The sequence below is a fragment of the Amphiura filiformis genome, chromosome 7 (genome assembly GCF_039555335.1).
Source record: "Amphiura filiformis chromosome 7, Afil_fr2py, whole genome shotgun sequence".
Classification (NCBI taxonomy): Eukaryota; Metazoa; Echinodermata; class Ophiuroidea; order Amphilepidida; family Amphiuridae; genus Amphiura; species Amphiura filiformis.
Genome location: NC_092634.1, coordinates 60,205,885 through 60,213,871, shown reverse-complemented (window position 1 = coordinate 60,213,871; position 7,987 = coordinate 60,205,885).

Here is a 7,987-nt window from a genome sequence, read left to right as displayed (position 1 = left end):
GCCTCGCTCGAAATCACGGTCGTGGTCACCGACAACGTGAGGTGTATGGTAGGCCGCAACCGCCACAACGTGGAGCTGCTACGCGTAGCTGACTTTTTGTTCCGTGGAGCCAAATTGACCAATCATGTTAGAGTTTTTCATTACTCGGAGGTAAAACTGACCAATCAAGTACGACTTACTCATTACGTGAAGCGAATTTAGTCATTAAGAATTTGCCAGACGAGCTTCACGTAGTTGCAAGATATCCTCGGTCACGATAGTTATGATTCAAAAAGTAATTTATGAAAAGTACGAACCGACTTATTATTAAGATGGACATGCACTCACAAGAAACTCATACAGTATTGTACACAACTATATAGCTAGGCAGAGTGGTGGTAAACCATGCACACAATTCTGCGATCTGCAGTGTACGCCGGGAGCTGATTTGTACATCTTGCGCGGCGTGGCCTGCGGAATTCGACCTTCAGCAAACCAGTTCGGATTTACTTTATATACTAGTAGTAGGCCATACATACTGTAGTTACGGTACTGCCCGTTTTCCTATACACAATACTCAGTGCGCTCACCATTGACGCGTGACCTAGTGTATGTTAGAAGTATTATGCCATTGCCTATATGACGTCACTGTGTAAAAAATAACCAGTCAATATTTAAAGTATTCTCTGAAATTCTAGAAAATATAGTTTTGTAACATTTCCTAAATTTTTAGCTAATTTAGGTGTTTGGAAATATTGGTACTTTTGTGTTTTAGGAAGGATATGTATAAACGACAGATAACACCAAAAAATATGAACAAATTATTTCTAAACCGTGTTAAGTCTGCAAACCATTATGCTTCTCATTTTCAAGAACGCTGGTTAACAATAAGCAGACTATTGTCTCATTTCGTAAACAAAAGCCCAGACAGTATTGTTACCTTGCGTTCGCTTTATAATCATTCACCCAACTGAAACTATAATACCAGCTCATTGTTCATTGCACAGGTAAAACAGACACAAGTGCAGTGTGTATTTAACCAGAGAAGATCTGATGTAACATAGTTGAGCTGTTTTCATTGAGTGTTATCTTGGTTTAATAGCTTTTAATGGGGTTTAAGTCCTTCAAAGGTCGTGGTGAATTCTACTGTAGACATGACTGCATCATGATTATTTTAAAGTCAACAACATTCAACAATATGATCACCGTGATAGTATGACAGTATCAGTACCGTGGGTGTCAGTGATCCTGGCCTGACACAGTAGACAAACAAACAAACACGCCACACACATGGCACATGCATGCAAGGTAACTTTGACTATACACTAATCAAACAATGGTATTGATCCTGTACAACTGTTTGTGGTTTATTTACATTCGATTCATTTAAAATCCACATAGTAAACATTAATTTTGGCAAGAGTTTTCTCTCTCTGGAACGATGATGCATCAACTGGCTCCGCGTAATGAAAAGATCTAACATGATTGGTCAATTTAGCTCCGCGAAGCGAAAAGTAAGCTACGCGTAGCAGCTCCACGTTGTGGCGGTTACGGCCAGCCATAGAGGTGCGGACTGGATGATGTGAATTTTGATGATTTTACAATCGTCCGGATGAGCAAATCACTTTAAAAGGAAATTCTTAAACCTTCATGCATTAAAAAAAAAATAAAAACCTTTCTTTCATTTCTCCTTAACGTAGGCGCATTAACCAGAGGAACAAACATGGACTCGATGAATTTGAGGTATGTGCACATAGGTTTGTAATCAAGACTTGGCTTAAATGTGGAGGAGGGGTCTGTTTTGGGGTCAAAAGGGGTAAAATGCTTAAGTTTGTCCAATTTAAATCAAAATTAGTACGTGTGATCTTGATATGATTCAATGATTCAAAATATAATGGAGGGCATTTCAAGGCCACTAGAGGTCAACCAGAGGTCAAAAGTGGTAGATTTCCAAAGTTTGTCCAAATTAGTATGTGATGTGATGTTGACATGATTCAAAACATGATGAAATGTCATTTCAAGGTCATCAGAGGTCAACCAAAGGTCAATCTAGTTTATTAGATGGATTATTATTAAACATAGTACCGACATTTTATACGATGTTGGCAAATTTGTCTACAGTAATTTCAAAGTCATCAGAGGACATTTCAAGGTCACGGTTATACTTTGTGGCCTTATCAGGGTCGCAATAAATCTAGTTTTATCTGTTCAGTTTTGGGAGCTCTATTGTTCAGAAATGAAAACGCAAGGGATTATGTGAGTTGATCTGTAATTTGAATTCATTGAAGTACCAATCAGCTTAATATTTCAATAGAGGTGATCGCCTGCTGTCAATCAAGGCTGGATAAGACAAGATTTAGAGAATAAAAGTATTGTTTTTAGCCGCATCATTATTTTAAGTAAAACGAGGCGAAGCCGAGTATACGCCAAAAATAATGTCGCGTGTTATATGGGACGATAGATGCACGACAGCGGCTAAAAACAATACCTTTATTGTCATTCTTAAACATTTCAATGAAAATAAATATATTAATCATAAGTATACCGAATTTTAATCAAATCAAAACCTACATTTTGCAAGGAATTACCTAGGGCTTAGAATCGATCAGCTATGTACAATCCGATTGGTTCAAATAGCGCGTACGAGTATCGCGTCGACACGCACGCGCTAAGGTGTGTGATATCGTGTCATATCACACGGGTAAGAACCAATAAGATTGCAAGAACATTCTCAAGTGCAAGAATATGTTAATGGAACACACACAGTGTATGTAACCACCGGCGTTTTTAGTTTAGTGGTCTAGCGCCCCTCTCGCTTATGTCTTCTTCCAGTACCTATAGTAGGCCTTTGATGTCGAAAGTGGTTCACATTAATGTGGCAAACTGCCAATTCAAATGAAAATGTCTCCGCTGTTCCTGTAAAAATGTTGAAAATCGGCCCTTAAATCACAAAAGGTCCGCTTTCGAGCCGATCGCACCCCAATAAATCCTGGCTACGGGCCTGTGTCGCACTTCCCTCCTGACATATCTGTATCAATGTAGCACACCCTATTTCACTAACTCCCTCCCCCCTCCGAATCAGAATCCCCTCTCCCTCCCCGGCAATCTCTCTCCCCGTGTTCAGTGTTCTTCTTTTTCTAGTTTTTCCGTGTCTCCCTCTTTCTCCCTCACCCCCTCCCCTCACTTGTTCAGTCCGTCAGTCTCAAGTATCTCCCTCCCTTTTTGTGAAATTTATCATTTTGATCAATGCCTGACAAAAATCAGCTCCGCAAAAATAAACATTTAGAACCAATGTGTTTTGTCATCCTAACACCTCTTAATGATAAAACTAGAATTGGTTCCATTTTTTTTCTATACCCCATGTGCTTCCCACGAGGGGTCAAAGGTCATAATGGGGCCAAAATTTAAAATTTGTTCTGACATGTTGTAATAAATTGCTCCTTTTATTACTAGGAATAAAAAAAGTCAATTGTCATTATGCACTAGAATGCTTAGTTAAGGAGTTACCACAGAATTAGAAATTTAATTCTGTGGGAGTTACAGAGTAGATTAGGTCAAATATATCATGCATAGAGGCTAAATTTTCAAAATGCACCGATTCAATAGGGGGTATAGAAAAAATAGAACCAATCAGCATTTTATCATTTCAGGTTTAAGTAACTCAACCTAGTCTTGTTCATATCAGGATGATCTTGATAATCTCAGCGCATGTGTAGGTAAAAACAAGCTTTTTATCTATTAACTCGGCTGTCGTGCAATGAGATGCTTGTTTCTTTGTTTGTTTGTTTACCCAGGTTGGTCCGCGAGGGATTGGTCATGTATAGGTAAACATTCTGTGCCGAAAAAAAAAAACAGTTTCAAAGTTGCTGGCTATGAGACTGACCAAGTGTTTGCTGGGGTTACTTTCCAAAAAATGTACGAAACGATGGAACGAAAATGAAAATGTTCTTATTCATCTTTTCTCATCTTGACCATACAATTTTTTTTTCTGGATTTCGTGAACAAAAGTTAAATAAAAACAAACACAATGCTGCAAATTGCTCCAAAAACCGAATGCGCAGGGTCTGCAAAAGTTACTTGTTTTTTTTCTACAAAAATGTATATACTTATAATGTAGAACAATTTTAAACTTATTCACACGAGCAATAGTAAAATTTCACTTACGAGTGGAATTTTCGTGTCTCATCCGAGATCACTTCTTCAGCACTGAGTTGGCGTAGTACTGGAAGACGTACCGTCACTCGGGACACGTGATCCGGGCAATTGGAACCCAAACCACTTGACCCAGAGGACGATTTAAGGAAGCCCCATCATGCACTGTAAAAGTGCAGAGGATGATTTAAGCACTTCCCAGCAAGTCTTGCGGTTAGCACAGCTGTGTGAGTGAACATGACACCACTGCCCGCCCACTGCATACACACGTGCATGGTGAAATTTGAATTTTGACAGATATATTTACAATAAAAACACATACAAAAGGTTGGTCGATTTCACATTTTATGTTATCTACAGAAGGTGTGAATTATCCTTCGTGCATACATCACTTTAGATCTGAAATCGACCACGTAATAATGACACACGGGCAATTCTAAAACAACATCTTTTGCACAGAGTTCAATGGGATTTGAAAAGTAAAGTGGCAGTTGAAACTCTAGTGATAACACTTTTACAGTGCATGATGGGGCTTCCTTAAATCATCCTCTGTAAAAGTGTTATCACTAGAGTTTCAACTGCCACTTTACTTTTCAAATCCCATTGAACTCTGTGCAAAAGATGTTGTTTTAGAATTGCCCGTGTGTCATTATTACTTGGTCGATTTCAGATCTAAAGTGATGTATGCATGAAGGATTATTCACACCTTCTGTAAATAACATAAAATGTGAAATCGACCAACGTTTTGAAGTTGTTTTTACTGTAAATATATCTGTCCAAATTCAAATTTAACCAGGCACGTGTGTATGCAGTGGGCGGGCAGTGGTGTCATGTTCACTCACACAGCTGTGCTAACCGCAAGACTTGCTGGGAAGTGCTTAAATCATCCTCTGCACTTGACCCGAGTAGCCTTGTATATACTTATATTTATATATCTTACTCTATTACTATAGGGCTGATTTTAAACTAAAACTTTGCGGAACAGAGCTGACGTTGGAAAGATTCTACAGATGCGGGAAACGAGACCTAAAAGGTAAAATATATCATTATACACAAATCGGTGTATATAGACCAAAACAAAGTGTTTGTTAGTCTTAGACCGCACCATGCATTATCACAATTTGTTTGTTCAAAAATGCCGGATTATTAATTATTGTTGACTTAAAAAACAACATCATTTTGTGTCTTGAAAATGAAAAGTTAAACCGTGGAACTTACATTTATTTTTAATTTTTTTATTTATAACATTCGGCCGAAGCCAGGCTAAACCCAATAGTGCTCAAGGGATTCAAGGGATGCCTCCAGATATGACAGGACAGGGATATGGGAAGAGGTCCGATTTTAGAAGCAGGAAGAAAACCGGAGCACCCGGAGAAAAACCTGCGAGACCTGCGAAAAAAAATTGCGAGACCTTGGTCCAGAAGGGGATAAAAAATCCGCCCGCCCGCACCTCCTCTTTCAAAGCTGTGGTGTTACAATCAAGGATACCTGGAAGTGGACGGATAAAATTATCCAACATATCAAAAAATATTTGTACTGAATAGGCTATTCCTTCCTGAATAATTGCAGCCTTATTACCTGTTCTGAAATAGAAGAAAACAAGTATCCCATACAAAATTGTCATAATTATGTAAAATCTCATGAATAGGCTAAATGTTACCGCCTCATGACCAGTATAAAACTCAATTATGATCTCTTTAATACAAAACCTTATGGTGAAAACAAAAATACATACAAAAGCTGCTAAAAGGACCTACTAGTGGTGTTAAAATCGGTCCAATTAGGAGGGGTAAACATCGAATCCGAAAAACTTATATTACCCGTTCTATGCAATGAAAAAAAAGTAACTAACCCCATAAACATGATAAATAATGGCCATTAGGGAGGCACCATTAGATATTATCGGGGGAGGGGGGGCTAGGGAGTTTTTTGAAGAAAAAAATTGCCTCAAGGCGGCAAAAAAAATCCTGCCTGACCCAAACTCCCTAGCCCCCCCCCCCGATAATATCTAATGGTGCGTCCCTTATTCCAAAACGGGCAAATGTCTACGAATCTGAAAATGCGTTGGAAGCACAATTTATTTCTGCGCATTTTGACACCTCATTTGTAGCGTGATGGCTAAGCCTAGAACCCATATCCTCTTAAAGGCCAATATTGGAATGTCATCTTTCCCTGGGTACGATATGACACCAGGCCAGCCCATGACCAGAGGGTAACATGAGTAGGTTTGTTTCACCTTGAAGGCAAGGATAGTCTTGCAAATATGGGCCAACTTTCCCCTAGGCCGTCTAATATGCCATGAATTAGTTGGACTACAACTGCTATCTACTCAGTCAGTTTATACCCCTATTTCCACATCTGTTATTTTTATATGGGCCTTTAAGTGTCGCCTTTACCTGTCTCAATATTTGAGCGTACACACCGCTAGGTCACGCTACACTACGACTCGTCTTATATGACAAAACCATTAAGTTGGGCTATTCTCGCATGGGTACATGCCGTATGGCATGGCCCTGAGTACCCCCTGTTGTCGTGCCGGGTAGTGTTGTACGTAAATCCGTTTGAAGATGCGACGCGTCATGTGCTTCAAATACAATAAATAATTGTTTCTGAAAGCCCGAATTTTGTGGAAATATTGATCATATATTGATATTTCACAAACTAATTTTTACTTTTTAATTCATTATTCATTGTAGATGCTCTCACATTCCTGGAAGATGGGGCGAACAGAAAGCGCGATCTCCATGAAGAATGTTGTGTCGAAACGTGTAGTATGAATGAAATTGACGAAGATTGCTGACTTCAGGTTACTTAATATTATGTGATGGTTTTGCCCCTGTATACGTAAAAACATGCCTACTTTTATCTATTCCAGCTCCAGTGACGCCTTATTATAATCACTGAACCTTTGACTGTATTGTAATAGCAGAGAGGTATTAGCATTTTACTCTCCCCTCTCAAACAATCAATATAACGGGGCTGTAGTGTTTTTATGCCCAATTGAACATAGGCATAAATCCTACCCAGGAAAATATGCATGAGGTGTCACTGGAGTAGGGAACCGATAATAAACATGTGGAATTAAAAAATCTAGAAGAAAATGTATCAAACGTCTTTTTAGCCTGTTTTTTTACCTGTTGTTAAGGACTCTCATCTCTTTTGTAATAATAATGATAATAATAATAATGAATAATAATGAATAATAATAAATGAAAAATATTTAAAAATAACAATAACAATATTATTATTACTATTATTATTATTGACCATGAAAATTTGAAGTTTCTCCAGTATTGTAGAATCATACCTTATATTAAAGAGATTATTAAGTGGAGCATTTCAGTCTTTAAATGACCTCAATAGGATAAATGGTTCTGAAGTTATGGCCAATTTTATATGCGTGTTTTGAATAGGCAGTTTGGACAGATTATGGACACCAAGTAAAAATTGCACAAAATTGAATAATTTCCAGATTCAAATTCATTATTTTCAAAAAACGCCTTTTCAGTAACCCTTGAAAATGGATTACGTGATTCATACAAATAGGCCTACTTACAAGAAGAAATCATTTATAAATACGGGTTTTCATAAATGCATTCGGAGATATGGTCTTGTGAAATAGCCTTTTTGTTCTTTATTTCTTTGTCCAAATCCAAGATGGCAGTCACGGAAGAAAAATTATGAACAAATTTGACCAAAAAACTGTATCACCAAATTATAACAACTTGTTATTTAAGTCACAAAACATGTAATAAAGTTGATTTGTAGTGACGATTTTTCGTGCGAGGTTTCCGAATTTTGCATACAAGGCCCAAAAATTATCAAGTCCAAAAAAGTGCAAAATTCGGAAACCTTG